The following is a 20,095-nucleotide window of genomic DNA, read 5'->3' as shown; positions in this document are numbered from 1 at the left end:
GTCACTAACTGAGCAGTAAACTTAATGTCAGCGCATCGTCAAGCGCCAGATATACAATAAAAAATTTTCCGCTTCTGCATTTAAAATTCCCGCAATAGAATTCCCAAGCTCTTCAACACCATGAGTTATGGTCTGTCTTGACAGGCTATTTTTGCAAACACCTAGAAATGCTTCTACATATTGCTCGCGGGCCACGAGTTGGACGACCCCGGTCTACAACACCAACTGAATCTAATATTTTACTCCTAAAACCTCAGCGTAACAACAAACAGACTTAAATTACAGAACCCACATCCTACTTAGAGTGAAAACAGACGAAATGAACACACTTCAGCTGAAAACCTATCCCTGGCAAGTTCTGGGCCACAGGCTTCTACATATTTAACATTTTATTATTTTGAAAATTTGTATTGCAAAAATAACTAATATTCATTTGTTCAAATGACTGCTAAAATGTACTGACATTCAAGAAATGGAAAAGCATAGAATCAATTCGGAAGAGGTGCTAAATTTTATCCTGGCTCTACAGCTTTGAGACAGGAATGTGTCAACGTAATGCACACAGACACAGGTGCAATCATAGTTGTTGCTTTCGTTGCTATTTGAAGGTTTTATTTATTTCTTCTGCGGAAGACTCGCCAAGTGACGAAAAATTGACATAACTATGTTTCCTCCAAATGTTTTAGAATTATTGCAAGAATTATTTGTTTGTTAAGCTTAAGTTAACCGGGTTCCACATATTTGTTGGACACAAAGGCGTAGAATAAAGCACTGCTGCAACCTTGACTTGACAACACTTTTACTATAATCCTATCCATAACAGTTGTTTGTCTTCATGACCTGAACAATAAAAATAAAAATACAGGGTTAAAGATAGTATATTGATGAAGTGCGCTAGATATTAAAGAAGCAAATTCGACCTAGGCAAGGACTAAAACCGAATAATTTGTATTCGAATTTGTACAGATTTTTTTGTATTCTGAAATGATAGTTTTGAATTACGTAAAATCCAATGTATATTTAATTATATGAATTTGGAAAAGTAAAACAGTAGAGTATTCTTAGTTTTCAGATATTAAATGAAGGCTCTTTTGTCTTCGATTGTGATTGCATGTCGAACAACTTTGCTCTACTCTAAAATCATGTGATACTAGTTTTGCCTGCATGTAAAAAGAAATGACTAGAATAAAAGTATCCTCACATTATACGAATAACACAGAATATACACACAAATTAAAAATAATTTTCATTTAACAGCTGATACTACATAAATTTAGGACAGTTCACATACAAATAATATGGCATTTAAATAGTGATAAACTCACAAATTCGCTCTTCCAATAGAGCTGATGAAATTGATCATCATCATGGCACTCAGACAGTTTACTTGACTTGAAACAGCTGTAGAAATAAATGAAAAATCAGAAAACAATGTTACATTAAAGAAATAGTTATGATAGCATGAACCATTGCATTCATAATAAGTTATTGGCAATATATAGTTATCAATATACTCATTCCTGCATTTGGTGAAATTCATGGGCATGGTACTACAATATTCTAATTTCATTTTATATAGCAAGAGTCAGAATCATTAATACCATAAATATCGTACATATGTGCATACAGCATACCAATAACATGCAATATGATTTTACATTGGTGTATATCAAAATATCCACCCAACCTGCTATCTATTCGCTTCTAGCCTATTTTTTTTATCCAACTTCGGGAACTTGCAGACTTGTGAATTAGCCGATGACAAGATACATACACCGGGGTACAGTGCAGTAGTGATACATGGATATCGTAGGTAAATCTCAGTTCAGCTCATACACAAAATATAACCAAGAGGAATCTTTTGGGCACTGGTAGATCTAAATATCTGAAAATATATCATTTTTGTTAAAACATTTTGAAGTTTATATTACTGAATTAGGACTAGGAGTATCTGTTCGACGGTACCACTGCGCAACTGCTTACCAACGAAACTATACTAAAAGACTGGGCCCTATGTCTGTTTATGACAAGAACCAATATAGCAATATACTACTGGTACAACTGTAGTCTACAATCTAAGCTAAAATAAAACTTCACAAAAACTGCTAAGAAAATCAAAAAAACGCAAATACAGAAATATATCAATACGCCAGGTACCGTATGTATTTACCTTACTAGCCCAATTCCACGTTGTGAATACTTTTGTTCAGGCGTAGTACGGTAGGTACCGGTACAGCACAGGTACCACCGCAAATGCTACATATCGCAGCCTCGTGGTACAGGTATACAATTATTTATTCGTCGTGACGCTTGTACAGAGCTCCCTGCTACTCCATTTGTCGCCCCAGAATACAATATAGATTGTACGGTAAGCGATAACATCCAACACGACAAGCGCCGCAATCCTAATGCACTCGACAAACCGAGTTAAACCACCTCCAGACCAGGTTTAAAAAATCGCCGATTTTAAGTCGAGATTTACGTCACAGAAAGTTAAACCACCTTTTTGATCCGGACTTAAACCGCCGATCCAAAGTTAAACTCCGATTCGAGGTTAAACTACCTTTTTGATCTCCACCCTTGGACTTTTAATTACTATGGTAACGGTAGACTACCGGTACCGTATCATCGGACTACCGGTACCGGTATGCCTTCGCGGTAGAATTATTGTGTGGCAAGATGTAGGCACGAACACGGTACCGGTATGTCAAATTGGGACTGGTAGCCTACCAGTAACATTGCAGCATTGTGGAGGAGGGTTGGTAGCATAAAAGTCATATTGGGGATGGCAAAATAGGGATGGCGAAATACGGTCGAAAGGTGGCAGATTAGGGATGGCGAAATAGGGACGAAAAGCCAAATTGGGGATGGCAAAATGCGGTCGAAGCGTGGCAGATTAGGGATGGCGAAATACGGTCGAATGGTGGCAGATTAGGGATGGCAAAATGCGGTCGAAGCGTGGTGGCAGATTAGGGATGGCAAAATGCGGTCGATGGGTGTCAGTTTTTGCCAAATCGACTGTCATAATGCGCTGTTTAGCATACAGATAACAATAAACAATTGCCTCAAAATGACAAAGAAATATGGCCAAAGTGTTTAGATTTGGGGCTGATGAAATGGATTAGTACCTGTCAAATTCGGGCTGGGAAAACACAGTCGATGAGTGTCAAAATGGGATGGCGAAATGGGGTCGAAGCGTGGCAGATTAGGGATGGCGAAATGCGGTCGAAGCGTGGCAGATTAGGGATGGCAAAATGCGGTCGAAGCGTGGTGGCAGATTAGGGATGGCAAAATGCGGTCGAAGCGTGGTGGCAGATTAGGGATGGCGAAATACGGTCGAAGCGTGGCAGATTAGGGATGGCAAAATGCGGTCGAAGCGTGGTGGCAGATTAGGGATGGCGAAATACGGTCGAAGCGTGGCAGGTTAGGGATGGCGAAATACGGTCGAAGCGTGGCAGGTTAGGGATGGCAAAATACGGTCGAAGCGTGGCAGATTAGGGATGGCGAAATGCGGACGAAGCGTGTCAAATTGGGGGTGGCGAAATAGGGTCGATTCCTGTCAGGTTAGAGATGATGAAATATGGTCGATGCGTTTCAGATTAGGGAGGGCGAAATAGGGCAGTGGGTTGACGGGTGTCATGTTAAAGATGGCGAAATGCGTGTCAGATTTGGAAACGAACATTGTCAAATTTAAGGAACTAATCTGATCAGTGTTTCACATTTTAAAATTCATTTAAAAGGTATTGTCCGATTTTACATCGTGTCTTTATTTTATGATTAATTTTAATGTTTTATATATTATTACATTTTTCTCATCAAGTCTTGAACATTCTTTTTATATTTTTCTGATTAATAATTTTAATACAATCTTTTAATTTTGATATATTATTACGTTTCTCTCATCAAGTTTTGGGTACTCCTGAAGTATGCGCACCAAGATGTCGCACAACCTGAATCCTAACCTGGTACACAACCTGAGTTCAGGTTGTGCGCCAGCTTGTTGCGCATATTTCAAGAGGTCTGCATTGGCTGGCATAGCATTGTGGATCGTGCCTTCATTTATGAGGTCATATGTTTCATCTCTTTCGTCATGGAAATTTCAATTTTTCCCTGGTATTATTGTCCCTACAATTTTTTACGCCACCCCGAAGCCTGCGATATTTCTATTCCAAATACTGTTATTAAACAATTCTTTTCAATTACAAATATTTTAAATTGCTCAAGTATATATGTAGAAGAATCCTGTTTTGCTTTAAAATATTTTTGGCATAATTCACGATCACACTGCATGAAGAGTTCATTCTCCGTGTTTCGTTAATTTCAATTCTCAAAATTTCTTTCGAAGTTAATTGGTTTTATAATTTGAATATAACCTTTTGATGTAAAGATGTGTTCGATATATTATGCTATAAAATGATTTTTATGATATTGGGTGAATTCTTATCTGCGGAGAGTCTTTGAATAGGAATATACGTTGTAGTATTACTCACTTTTGTATAATATTATTCATGAAAACGCGACAAACTATTTGAACTGCGTAAAAATGAAAATGCGACTTTTGTATAACACTGGCAAAGAATCTACAAAAGGCAAGGTAATTAAACATAGGGATTTTGGTATAAACAGTTCAAAAACCAACTAATAGAAGATTTCAACACAAAATGTTGGAAACCACCAAATTCATCCATTTTATCGTTTCTCAGAAAGAAAATGTCGAAGACTAGTTTGACTTTTTAGGAATCTTCTTGCATGCTTTACTTCTTGAGGAACATAATTACCATTACTTGGTACAGAATCCAACCCATGTCTTACTGGATAGCGAAGGAGCAACTTATAAATTAATGTGTTACGTGTAACGCAAGTCTTGTTCTCTGTTGCAATTGAATTCCAAGGAAAGACGCATTTGCGACGAATTTTTCGTGCTGTTTGGAATAGGGTGGGTTAGACCTTGGTGCTATATATATCCGCATTGTTTAATATTTAATGGTGCTTATAACTGGCGTAGTTTCGTGCACCGTTATTTCGCGTTCAAATGCGTTTGATGAGGGATTAATTTTGAGCTAGTAATACGTTCAATATTCATATCTAATGATTGTAATATTTGTTCTGGTGAGTATAAGATACAAAAAGTCTTTCTAGATTTTCAATTGAAATCAAATGAAATTATACTTTCAAAAACTTATAGGCGAAATGTTTTGAAAACATTCTGCGCTGAGCAGGGTCTCTATAATTGTACGGACATTTAGCGAAATAAAGCCAGTGAAATACTTCCCTGAATATTCGACATTTACACTGGAGTCAAATTACTACTAATCTGCAACTGAAAATTTTCAACCTAATTGTTTTTGAACTTTACAAAACAATCTCAAACATTTGATGGTCAGAAAACGCTAATGTTTCATGTAGTAGTCAGGGAACACGCAATTTGATGGGTTAGTCTAGCAGGAATGGCGAACCTTTTTAAAGAATTGGGTCGAAAATTATTGTTGTATTGTAGAAAAGAAGACTGTGGTTCGTAGACAGGGTTGTCCAAAACGAATCAAATATTCGAATACATTTTCGGCTGATTTTCGAATAATATATAGTCTCTTTTCATCGTAAACACGGTTTTTCGTTTTTGCGGGAATCTTCAAACGATTTTACACATTCATTTCCATTACGTCAAGAAATTGAAGATTATTCAATGTCGTAATTGTTATGATACCCAATAAATTGTCGCAAGTCGGAAAACAAGTCGATTTATTAGAGGAAATAATCAATACTTTTTCCCGCTTTATGGCAAATAATTTTGATAATGATATTTGAAAGTTTCGACTTTTTACTGGGATGATTTTCTGTTGTGCAAATTATTCATATCCATGACCGATACCAGCATATAAAATTATTATGCGTTATTAATTTAGTTTTGTTTAACGTAACTTATGGTTGCGACGACAATTTGTGAGCATAAAATGTGTAGTGAACTGCCCGATATTATTCATTTTTGATTCCTATTTTCGGATTTACTGAATAATAAAAGTATTATTACTCTGAAATCTACTGGAATTTGTGGACTTAAACTGTGTGGCAAGGTGCCCGAATATAATTAATTTCTGATTCGTATTCAAAAAATAATATTACTCAAAAATACACTACACGGACTTAAAATGTGTGGTAAAGTGCCCGAATATAATTAATTCTTTATTCGTATTTACAAAATAATAAAAACATTATTACTCCAAAATACAACGGCAATTTGTGGGCTTAAAATGTGTGGTAAAGTGCCCGAATATAATTAATTGCTGATTCGTATTCTCGTATTCACAAAATAATAAAAGTATTATTACTCCAAAATACAACGGCAATTTGTGGGCTTAAAATGAGTGGTAAAGTGCCCGAATATAATTAATGATTACGTCATTAATGATCAACGTCATTAATAAATGATTACTCATGATTACGTCGACTTATAAAAGAATAAAAGCGTTACTATCCTAAAATATATATCGCAGTAATCTGTGAATATGAAATGCCTGGTAATATAGCCAGTTATTCCATTGTTTATTGCATGCAAATTCCTTCGCATATTATAGATAGGGGTGGGCAAAATCGAATATTTTTTTCGAATCGAATAGTTCGAATATTTTTAACGAATACCGAATAGTCGAATAACGAATTTTTTTTCATACACAACAGGAGGTCTACAGCGTCGGTCGATACTCCATTTGAAAATTAATAAAGACATTGAAAAATCGGCTACAAAGCGTTTTTTTACTGGTTAATTTCGTCATAATCATGATTGTTTTTGTCACCGTGACCGTTTTTGCGGTGATATATAATCTATAATACCGCCCTTTCTGTTATTTGCAAGTATTAATTCTTTCGCGTCGGCGGACATCGACGTTTATATTTCGGGTTTACCCGTGCGTTCACGTCGGCAACAGCTGTTAAAACCATAAAGGATTGATGTAAAAACCCAAACTAATATTATTCTAATTTTTATCATTTGCGTTAGCTTTCATATTACTTTTCAACGTTTGTAAATTTACCGTCACAATATTAAGCGAACGGTGATATTATTATCGATACCGGGATGCAGATATTTATTAAGACAATACCGTAGGCTAATTAACTTTGCTATGCTTTTCTATGGTGTCTATGTTACTTTACAGATACACCTCGCAGAGCTGCGATTGCGTCAATCCCGAATGTTGATTTAAAATAGTGACTAAATAATTCGGCAATAAAGGCATTTCTGCGTGGCCATATGACGAGATGACGTTAATAAACAGCGCTTCTTGAATAATAATTTGCATATGCGACCAATGCTGAAAAAATTGCGCTTTTGTACTTTTGTGCCTAATAGATGGCCAGGCGCTATTTATAACTAACTCTTCCAAGTTCCGACGTTTTCTTTCAACAAACCGCGCGGTCGTTATAGCCAATATCGTTACCGAGTAGTTCACAATTTTATTTACGGAATTTGCGAATTCACTTTTACTTCTCTTGACAATTTTGACAATGTCACGCCCTATTTATTAGTGCAAAAATGCTCAAAATATAACGAATGTAATCATTTCCGACGATACAACAATTCGTAAACGAGACAGTGCGCGTTGTTACATCGAAATTCACGATTGATTTTACGCCATACTCCTGTTCACGATTTCTACACTCCACCCGCCATGCATGCCCGAGTGAAATGTTTACACTTTCGAAACATTATTTGGTCAAGAATGAAACGAATCACGAAAGAATTATTTGAAAGTACATTAAAAGAACTATGTCCTGCCATTTCTTTTCTGGTCATAGCTTGTTCGTGTTATACTATGTATATATGGTTTCACGCAAAAGTTAATTCAACTTTTAATTTTCGTTAAACAAATTTATGTTTGGTTTATTCATGAAACGGCTAATCACGTGCCGACAATCATACGGAGTTTAAAATCTGGAATATTTATTTTAAATACCTCATCTGATTTAACGTTTCTAAATTTAGGGAACGGTGTCGTTACCTCTTTGTGCAACATAGGGAATTGAAATGAACGATCAAAACGCAAAGAAAACAAATAACACCACACGCAAAAACGATTTTTCAAATTTGTCTGTTAGCGAGCGAGCTTGTAGGTGAATTCTCGCGCAATTCACGATCGGTTCACAGACGTTCCGTGTCCAAGCGAAGCAGATCACGTGGTACCCGATATTCGAATAGTAAAATGCCATTCGAATAATTCAATATTCGATTCGCTATTCGAATATTTCGCCCAGCCCTAATTATAGATAAGCGTTTTTTGAACTTCAAATGTATTCGAAACAGTGAACTATTCGGTATTGGCCACTCGTAGGTATTTAATTGATGAGAAACCCGCTGCCGCAATTTTTCCGTGAGACTTATAATCTTTGAAGTTGAAGGACTAAGGTAATATCTTGTACTCGATTTTATGTAATTTGTGTAATACTAATTACCGAAGTATGTTCCAACGCTACGGTAAATATTCCCGTGGTTTCAAAAGAGCTTTGAAACGGGATTTCACTGTATGAGAATTGCATTTTTAGATTGGCTTTCTGCCATGTTGAAGTCACTACCACTCTAATCACAACCCCCTAACGACTACGTGATTGAAGAGGCGTTAGAAACTCTTCATTTCATTTTCAGTTTTCCACGATAAAAACAGTGAATGAGGAGGCCTCTTTATTTCATTTTATTCAGTTTTCCACGATAAAAACAATCTCAAAACTTTCCAAGACTAGACTAACATTGAAAACATATTGAACGGTATATATGTAGGGATGAATTAAATGTCCCTGAACTAAATGACCAGAGAGTTTGACAAGCCCGTGAATCGATGCTCTAAGAACGACCAGAGATCGTAGGTTTTATGGTATTTTCAAATTTGAGGTAATGGCATTGGTTACTTAAGATATGTAAATGGTGAAGGACTCAAAGTAAGGTATAAGGCATTAAAAAGTGGTATAATGGTCTATAATGGTCTAGTTGTTGTCACTAAGTAGGTTTAAAAAAATCATCATCATCAATCATTTCAAAATTGAGCAACATTAAAGTTGGCTCATGTAATATGATATGATTTTGAAAGTTTTATATTATAGAAACGAAAGCGCACTGACATGAGAGTGAGAGTATATTCCTTCAAATGGCCAGAATGAATCATGTATACAGCACCTAATGAAAGTGATGAATTGAATATTCCCGTTTTTGAAGAAATACCGTTCACAAGCAACAAGAAATATATGACATTGGAAGGCATAGAGAGTGAGGGTTAAATGCTAATTGGAGTGCTTAGTATCAGCAATAGTGTCAGCATCAACATCATTTCCCTGATTACAGGGAATTAATAAAAATAGAAGAAAGAACACCAATGTTAAATTATAAATTACAATAGTTTTTCATTCTGCTTTTAAGAAAATTACAAGCAGGACATTCATGAGAAAACATGCAAATTTTAGTGAACCATGCATGTTTATTCATACATGCGCGCAAGAAAGAAGTTGTAAACGGAAATAAAGGGTGACCGTACATTTGAACCCATGTACATTTGAACCCATGCGTATATCCACGGGTTCAATCTATATGCGGGTGCTAAAACCCATGGGTTAGGGTTAGTATGGGTTTAACTATCCGTGAAACAAAAAAAATTCCATAGGTGCAATAGCATACATGTGCAATTGCCATGGGTTCAAATGTACGTGGGTTCAAATGTAATGGAACCGAAATAATAAGATGAAATTTGAGATAACATGAAGCACATAATTTGAGATGACATGATGCTATAAAGATATCGGGTATAAATGCAAAATGGGAAATCCTACATCATTTACAGTAAGGTTCAAAATGTGAACACAAAAATTGGGATATCCAACCAATAAAAAATTATTACATTATTAAGAAATTAATTCACAATATTTTATAATAATGAAAGCATATAACACCAGTATATCATATTGATTCGAAATGTTGTCACACAATTACATGTGTTTCCATGCATAGTTTGGCATATTAAAACATGAACTTAACCAAAGGACTTAGTAAATGCTAGGACATTATCTGGGGGAAGACATATTTTCACTGCAAGATTTCAAGATTACACACTGAAAACTATTGCTACAGAAAGTAATCAGGAAGTTCATTATAGAATATATATAACAGCATATGCACCCACCCACATAAATAACAAGTTTATCTTATAAGAAGAACAAAATAACACAGTATGGAGTAGTAGCAGAGAAATTGTTATTTTAGGATTGCAGACAATGCATTAGTACAAAGTGGTTATGATTCATGAATGAAAATCAGATCTTATTGATTGACTTCAAAACAAACAAGGACTAGACAAAGTATATAATATCGTGTACACAAATGCTACAGTCCCCATAAATAGTGTTTAATAATTGGCAAAAAATACTGAAAGCAAATTAAAACATAATTCTGTATCTTGGAAAAATGTAATCTCAAACAAATACAATTTAGTATGTTGCACGTTATTAGAAGAAAAAAATAAATATTTGGAATTTGTGTACACAAGTTGAAGTCAGTGACATTAATTTGAACAGTAGCACAAATAGAGCTATTATGTTATTAAACGACGCTTCCGTAGTATGTGCACTGAGATGGCGTACAACCTGATAACCCTAACCTGATACACATACTATGTTCAGGCTGTGTGCCATCTTGGTGCACATGCTGGGACGGGATGCACACACGGGAGCACCTATTAAACATATAAAGGTATTCAATCTCAGCGATTGTGTGATCTCAGTGATTTTAGGTAGGGTCAGGAATCGAATTTTATGAGAATGTCTTCAAGACACGAAAATGGAAATCACAAAAGTAAGTGAGATTGCATACTAGTAGCAAGTCGAAATGATAAAATATTTGTGGAAGTAAAGGATCAGACCAGGAGAATGCACTCTTTCAAATGTTTGTGTAAATAAAATGATAACTATAGGGCTGACTATGTGCTATTAGGTGAAATCTATGAAAAAGTTGATCTGTCATAAAAATGTTTAGATTAGCTGGATGGATAACCTTGGATGCAACAATGGGAATACAGTTTGCATAAAAAACAGTAGCAATAAATAAACTATAAAACAAGATTAAAAATGAGAGTGATTTTTATGATTGATAAAAATTTTAGTTACATTAACAAAAATAGGAAAATTATTTTAATAGAAGCAATTATGGCAAATAAACAACTCTTACTAACATATGGATTAGCAAACATACACTAAAGTTTAATGTTTTATATGCCCTTTACAAATAACAAGTATCTAATTTCTCATTTAACATTTGCCTTATAAGCTAAAATGCTGAATAAATATTAAATATTACTAGATTAGAATGGTTCCTTTATGAAATTTGAACATAATCATATTCCAAGAACTTGTGAAATACTACACGAAGCTATTGTGTTAGAAAGTATCTTCAATACATTTTTGTACCAGGGTAAAGTTAACTATGACAAAATAGGAACCTCTGTCAGCTGAACGATAATTATCACTTTTTAATGAGTTGCCCGAAGCAATGATCAGCAATGATACCAAATCTGAACTGAAACGTAAGTTTCAGCACTTCAAATCCATAAACATTCTCAAGTTTCAGAATATTTGCAAATTGAACCAATACACAGTAGAGTATGTGAGACGGTCATCGGTGTTTTGAAGTACAGAGATAGTTTTGGAGATAAAACTATATCAAGTCCCATGTCACAATTCATTTGTGGGCATGTAGTGGACCTATGGATCGTTTTGTTATTATGTTGTTGTTCTTTGACACCTATTGAAAAACTGCTTTTCTCGTTGATTACTGGACGAATTGCTTTGAAATTTTCAATGGTTTAAGATTGATTTGCCTGAAGGCTATTACTTCCATATATTTCCAATATTTCTGCATGGAATTCATTTCTTTTGTGCTATGACCTCATCAAAAATTGCCACCATGTGGCGGTTCATCGTGCGCAGCGAGTCACGAGGTCAGCGAACATTGGTGCTTCTAGTGTTTAGCGAACCGTCAAAGGTAAGCTGGACTACTGCTTCGCTCAGGCTGCGTGTCCATATATTTGAGCATCGCTCTCTTGTTGAAAGTGCAAACTATAAAGTTCTTGATCCCCTTTCTGGCACAAATAGACTCACTTCAGTCATTGCAGCAATATCCCTAAAGACTAGATAACCTTAATCTTCATATCTGAAATTATATCAAAATACTTGACAGAGTTTCAAGTAGTCATTATAGACTTAATGTCATTTACGATAAAATTTTATAATGGAATTGGAAGTTCGGGGCTTTTACTACAGTTAATTAACATGACATGTGTCTCGCTCGGATTACCGATAGGATCTACATATCTATCCCAGGAGAGAGATAATGGACCAGATGGTGGAGGAAGCTGTAACCGACCAGCGGTTATGTGAACCACCCAACTGCGACGAGGAGTCCAGTAATCCTCTCGCACATAACCATGGGGTGACGAGCGTATTCCTAACGATCTCCACATTTAAACCTGCGAACCTACACAGACTGACATAGTGTAATTAATAAGAGGTGCGATGCCAAGCTTATTCCGCTTACAGGCTTAGCACGATGAGCCACACCACTGCTAATTTGAAGTTAGACAATTCAGCAATTAAATATATCAAATAGTTAGAATGCATATTAACTTTTTGCTTAGGTCTGCGGAGTTCACTCAAACAGTCAAATGGCTTTAGCAGTTTCACTTTTTAGTTTATCGCTTGCTCCACACAATGCCGCAATGTTAACTGGTACCTACCAGTCCCAATTTGACATATCGGTACCGTGTTCGTGCCTACATCTTGCCACACAATAATTCCACCACGAAGGCATACCGTACCGTATCTGGTACGGTACCGGTACCGTACTGTCCTTGTAATTACCACCAAAACAACTGCCAGAGTAGCCTAATTTGGACCAGAAGAATGTTAAATCTCTTACCGTATTTTCTGTCTACTGCCATTCTCTACGCTGCCCATGCCGTCAGGGACTGGATTAGCCTTGGCAGATTAATGCTGTAATGGGCCACATACCGGAACCGGTACTCACTACGGTACCGGTAGGTGGTACCTATTTCCGTACCGTATCCTGGCATATGCAGATACATTCAGGCTACATGCTAAACTTAAGAACCTTAAAATGTTCGTACGGTACCACTGACACCATGCCCTTCACTTTCTCAAAGTCGCCATCCCTAATCTGCCACCACAATTCGACCGCATTTTGCCATCCCTAATCTGCCACTACACTTCGACCGCATTTTGCCATCCCTAATCTGCCACCACGCTTCGACCGCATTTTGCCATCCCTAATCTGCCACCATTCGACCGCATTTCGCCATCCCTAATCTGCCACGCTTCGACCGCATTTCGCCATCCCCAATTTGACTTTTCGACCCTATTTTGCCATCCCTAATCTGCCACCTTTCGACCGTATTTTGCCATCCCTATTCTGCCATCCCCTATATGACTTTTATGCTACCACCACTATAGGCATTGTGTGGAGCGAGCGATAAACTAAAAAGTGAAACTGCTAAAGACATTTGACTGTTTGAGTGAACTCCGCAGACCTAAGCAAAATGTTAATATGCATTCTAACTATTTGATACCGGTATATTTAATTGCTGAATTGTCTGACTTCAAATTAGCAGTGGTGTGGCTCATCGTGCTAAGCCTGTAAGCGGAATAAGCTTGGCATCGCACCTCTTATTACTTACACTATGTCAGTCTGTGTAGGTTCGCAGGTTTAAATGTGGAGATCGTTAGGAATACGCTCGTCACCCCATGGTTATGTGCGAGAGGATTACTGGACTCCTCGTCGCAGTTGGGTGGTTCACATAACCGCTGGTCGGTTACAGCTTCCTCCACCATCTGGTCCATTATCTCTCTCCTGGGATAGATATGTAGATCCTATCGTTAATCCGAGCGAGACACATATCATGTTAATTAACTGTAGTAAAAGCTCCGAACTTCCAATTCCATTATAAAATTTTATCGTAAATGACATTAAGTCTATAATGACTACTTGAAACTCTGTCAAGTATTTTGATATAATTTCAGATATGAAGATTAAGGTTATCTAGTCTTTAGGGATATTGCTGCAATGACTGAAGTGAGTCTATTTGTGCCAGAAAATCAGAGCGATGCTCAAATATATGGACACACAGCCTGAGCGAAGCAGTAGTCCAGCTTACCTTTGACGGTTCGCTAAACACTAGAAGCACCAATGTTCGCTGACCTCGTGACTCGCTCGCACGATGAACCGCCACATGGTGGCAATTTTTGATGAGGTCATAGCACAAAAGAAATGAATTCCATGCAGCTCTCAGAAATATTGGAAATATATGAAAGTAATAGCCTTCAGGCAAATCAATCTTAAACCATTGAAAATTTCAAAGCAATTCGTCCAGTAATCAACAAGAAAAGCGGTTTTTCAATATGTGTCAAAGAACAACAACATAATAACAAAACGATCCATATGTCCACTACATGCCCACAAATGAATTGTGACATGGGACTTAATATAGTTTTATCTCCAAAACTATCTCTGTACTTCAAAACTGTGTTTTGAAGTTGATGACCGGCTCTCATACTCTACTGTGTATTGGTTCAATCTGCAAATATTCTGAAACTTGAGAATGTTTATGAATTTGAAGTGCTGAAACTTACGTTTCAGTTCAGATTTGGTATCATTGCTGATCATTGCTTCGGACAATTCATTAAAAAGAGATAATAATCGTTCAGCTGATAGAGGTTCCTATTTTGTTATAGTAACTTTACCCTGGTACAAAAATGTATTGAAGATACTTTCTAACACAATAGCTTCGTGTAGTATTTCACTAGTTCTTTGAATATGATTATGTTCAAATTTCATAAAGAAACCATTCTAATCTAGTAATATTTAATATTTATTCAGCATTTTAGCTTATAAGGCAAATGTTAAATGAGAAATTAGACCTAAACTTGTTATTTGTAAAGGGCATATAAAACATTAAACTTTAGTGTATGTTTGCTAATCCATATGTTAGTAAGAGTTGTTTATTTGCCATAATTGCTTCTATTAAAATAATTTTCCTATTTTTGTTAATGTAACTTGGATCAATCATAAAAATCACTCTCATTGTTAATCTTGTTTTATAGTTTATTTATTGCTACTGTTTTTTATGAAAACTGTATTCCAATTGTTGCATCCAAGGTTATCCATCCAGCTAATCTAAACATTTTTATGACAGATCAACTTTTTCATAGATTTCACCTAATAGCACATAGTCAGCCCTATAGTTATCATTTTATTTACACAAACATTTGAAAGAGTGCATTCTCCTGGTCCGATCCTTTACTTCCACAAATATTTTATCATTTCGACTTGCCACTAGTATGCAATCTCACTTACTTTTGTGATTTCCATTTTCGTGTCTTGAAGACATTCTCATAAAATTCAGTTCCTAACCCTACCTAAAATCACTGAGATCACACAATCGCTGAGATTGAATACCTTTATATGTTTAATAGGTGCTCCCGTGTGTGCATCCCGTCCCAGCAAGTGCACCAAGATGGCACACAGCCTGAACATAGTATGTGTACTAGGTTAGGGTTATCAGGTTGTACGCCATCTCAGTGCACATACTACGGAAGCGTCGTTTAATAACCTAATAGCTCTATTTGTGCTACTGTTCAAATTAATGTCACTGACTTCAACTTGTGTACACAAATTCCAAATATTTATTTTTTTCTTCTAATAACGTGCAACATACTAAATTGTATTTGTTTGAGATTACATTTTTCCAAGATACAGAATTATGTTTTAATTTGCTTTCAGTATTTTTTGCCAATTATTAAACACTATTTATGGGGACTGTAGCATTTGTGTACACGATATTTTATACTTTGTCTAGTCCTTGTTTGTTTTGAAGTCAATCAATAAGATCTGATTTTCATTCATGAATCATAACCACTTTGTACTAATGCATTGTCTGCAATCCTAAAATAACAATTTCTCTGCTACTACTCCATACTGTGTTATTTTGTTCTTGTTATAAGATAAACTTGTTATTTATGTGGGTGGGTGCATATGCTGTTATATATATTCTATAATGAACTTCCTGATTACTTTCTGTAGCAATAGTTTTCAGTGTGTAATCATGAAAGCTTGCAGTGAAAATATGTCTTCCCCCAGATAATGTCCTAGCATTTACTAAGTCCTTTGGTTAAGTTCATGTTTTAATATGCCAAACTATGCATGGAAACACATGTAATTGTGTGACAACATTTCGAATCAATATGATATACTGGTGTTATATGCTTTCATTATTATAAAATATTGTAAATTAATTTCTCAAAATGTAATAATTTTGTATTGGTTGGATATCCCAATTTTTGTGTTCACATTTTGAACCTTACTGTAAATGATGTAGGATTTCCCATTTTGCATTCATACCCGATATCTTTATAGCATCATGTCATCTCAAATTATGTGCTTCATGTTATCTCAAATGTCATCTCTTTATTTCGGTTCCATTACATTTGAACCCACGTACATTTGAACCCATGACAATTGCACCTGTATGCTATTGCACCTATGGAATTTTTTTTGTTTCACGGATAGTTAAACCCATACTAACCCTAACCCATGGGTTTTAGCACCCGCATATAGATTGAACCCGTGGATATACGCATGGGTTCAAATGTACGGTCACCCTTTATTTCCGTTTACAACTTCTTTCTTGCGCGCATGTATGAATAAACATGCATCGTTCACTAACATTTGCATGTTTTCTCATGAATGTCCTGCTTGTAATTTTCTTAAAAGCAGAATGAAAAACTATTGTAATTTATAATTTAACATTGGTGTTCTTTCTTCTATTTTTATTAATTCCCTGTAATCAGGGAAATGCTGATGCTGACACTATTGCTGATACTAAGCACTCCAATTAGCATTTATCCCTCACTCTCTATGCCTTCCAATGTCATATATTTCTTCTGCTTGTGAACGGTATTTCTTCAAAAACGGGAATATTCAATTCATCACTTTCATTAGGTGCTGTATACATGATTCATTCTGGCCGTTTGAAGGAATATACTCTCACTCTCATGTCAGTGCGCTTTCGTTTCTATAATATAAAACTTTCAAAATCATATCATATTACATGAGCCAACTTTAATGTTGCTCAATTTTGAAATGATTGATGATGATGATTTTTTTAAACCTACTTAGTGACAACAACTAGACCATTATACCACTTTTTAATGCCTTATACCTTACTTTGAGTCCTTCACCATTTACATATCTTAAGTAACCAATGCCATTACCTCAAATTTGAAAATACCATAAAACCTACGATCTCTGGTCGTTCTTAGTGCATCGATTCACGGGCTTGTCAAACTCTCTGGTCATTTAGTTCGGGGACATTTAATTCATCCCTACATATATACCGTTCAATATGTTTTCAATGTTAGTCTAGTCTTGGAAAGTTTTGAGATTGTTTTTATCGTGGAAAACTGAATAAAATGAAATAAAGAGGCCTCCTCATTCACTGTTTTTATCGTGGAAAACTGAAAATGAAATGAAGAGTTTCTAACGCCTCTTCAATCACGTAGTCGTTAGGGGGTTGTGATTAGAGTGGTAGTGACTTCAACATGGCAGAAAGCCAATCTAAAAATGCAATTCTCATACAGTGAAATCCCGTTTCAAAGCTCTTTTGAAACCACGGGAATATTTACCGTAGCGTTGGAACATATTTCGGTAATTAGTATTACACAAATTACATAAAATCGAGTACAAGATATTACCTTAGTCTTTCAACTTCAAAGATTATGAGTCTCACGGAAAAATTGCGGCAGCGGGTTTCTCATCAATTAAATACCTACGAGTGGCCAATACCGAATAGTTCACTGTTTCGAATACATTTGAAGTTCAAAAAACGCTTATCTATAATTAGGGCTGGGCGAAATATTCGAATATTGAATTATTCGAATGGCATTTTACTATTCGAATATCGGGTACCACGTGATCTGCGTCGCTTCGCTTGGATACGGAACGTCTGTGAACCGATCGTGAATTGCGCGAGAATTCACCTACAAGCTCGCTCGCTAACAGACAAATTTGAAAAATCGTTTTTGCGTTGTGGTGTTATTTGTTTTCTTTGCGTTTTGATCGTTCATTTCAATTCCCTATGTTGCACAAAGAGGTACCGACACCGTTCCCTAAATTTAGAAACGTTAAATCAGATGAGGTATTTAAAATAAATATTCCAGATTTTAAACTCCGTATGATTGGCGGCACGTGATTAGCCGTTTCATGAATGAACCAAACATGAATTTGTTTAACGAAAATTAAAAGTTGAATTAACTTTTGCGTGAAACCATATATACATAGTATAACACGAACAAGCTATGACCAGAAAAGAAATGGCAGGACATAGTTCTTTTAATGTACTTTCAAATAATTCTTTGGTGATCCCTTTCATTCTTGACCAAATAATGTTTCGAAAGTGTAAACATTTCACTCGGGCATGCATGGCGGGTGGAGTGTAGAAATCGTGAACAGGAGTATGGCGTAAAATCAATCGTGAATTTCGATGTAACAACGCGCACTGTCTCGTTTACGAATTGTTGTATCGTCGGAAATGATTACATTCGTTATATTTTGAGCATTTTTGCACTAATAAATAGGGCGTGACATTGTCAAAATTGTCAAGAGAAGTAAAAGTGAATTCGCAAATTCCGTAAATCAAATTGTGAATTACTCGGTAACGATATTAGCTATAATGACCGCGCGGTTTGTTGAAAGAAAACGTCGGAACTTGGAAGAATTAGTTATAAATAGCGCCTGGCCATCTATTAGGCACAAAAGTGCAATTTTTTCAGCATTAGGTCGCATATGCAAATTATTATTCAAGAAGCGCTGTATTAACGTCATCTCGTCATATGGCCACGCAGAAATGCCTTTATTGCCGAATTATTTAGTCACTATTTTAAATCAACATTCGGGATTGACGCAATCGCAGCTCTGCGAGGTTTATCTGTAAAGTAACATAGACACCATAGAAAAGCATAGCAAAGTTAATTACGGTATTGTCTTAATAAATATCTGCATCCCGGTATCGATAATAATATCACCGTTCGCTTAATATTGTGACGGTAAATTTACAAACGTTGATAAGTAATATGAAAGCTAACGCAAATGATAAAAATTAGAATAATATTAATTTGGGTTTTTACATCAATCCCTAATGGTTTTAACAGCTGTTGCCGACGTGAACGCATGGGTAAACCCGAAATATAAACGTCGATGTCCGCCGACGCGAAAGAATTAATACTTGCAAATAACAGAAAGGGCGGTATTATAGATTATATATCACCGCAAAAACGGTCACGGTGACAAAAACAATCATGATTATGACGAAATTAACCAGTAAAAAACGCTTTGTAGCCGATTTTTCAATGTCTTTATTAATTTTCAAAGGGAGTATCGACCGACGTTGTAGACCTCCTGTTGTGTATAAAAAAATATTCGTTATTCGACTATTCGGTATTCGTTAAAAATATTCGAACTATTCGATTCGAAAAAAATATTCGATTTTGCCCACCCCTATCTATAATATGCGAAGGAATTTGCATGCAATAAACAATGGAATAACTGGCTATATTACCAAGCATTTCATATTCACAGATTACTGCGATATATATTTTAGGATAGTAACGCTTTTATTCTTTTATAAGTCGACGTAATCATGAGTTAGTTACGTTAACAGATTTAAATTAATATGGCAAGGCATTTGAAATAGTGGTATCGGTCATGGATTTGAATATTTGGCGCAACACAAAATCATCCTGGTAAAAAATTCATACTTTCAAATACCAACCATTATTCAAATTATTTGCCAAAAAGCGGGATAAAGTATAAATTATTTTTCCGACTTGGGACAATTCTTCCAAGAGTCTGAAAATACGAATCAAAAATTAATTATATTCGGGCACTTTACCACACATTTTAAGCCCACAAATTGCCGTTGTATTTTGGAGTAATAATACTTTTATTATTTTGTGAATACGAAAATACGAATCAGCAATTAATTATATTCGGACACTTTAC

The 20,095-nt window shown here is 35.8% G+C and overlaps 1 long non-coding RNA gene across 1 annotated transcript; it reads right to left on the bottom strand.

Annotated features, from left to right (window-relative positions):
- Positions 1–324: 324 nt before the first annotated feature.
- On the bottom strand, positions 325–2,584 carry LOC120328802 (uncharacterized). The gene is made up of 4 exons (XR_013475428.1): positions 2,171–2,584; positions 1,688–1,885; positions 1,326–1,401; positions 325–840 (listed from the first exon to the last, which is right to left on the bottom strand). It is a non-coding gene; the product is annotated as an uncharacterized LOC120328802 (long non-coding RNA).
- Between the last annotated feature and the right edge of the window lie 17,511 nt (positions 2,585–20,095).

The sequence above is a fragment of the Styela clava genome, chromosome 5, assembly GCF_964204865.1.
Source record: "Styela clava chromosome 5, kaStyClav1.hap1.2, whole genome shotgun sequence".
Lineage (NCBI taxonomy): Eukaryota > Metazoa > Chordata > Ascidiacea > Stolidobranchia > Styelidae > Styela > Styela clava.
This window is presented reverse-complemented; position numbering and strand designations above follow the sequence as displayed.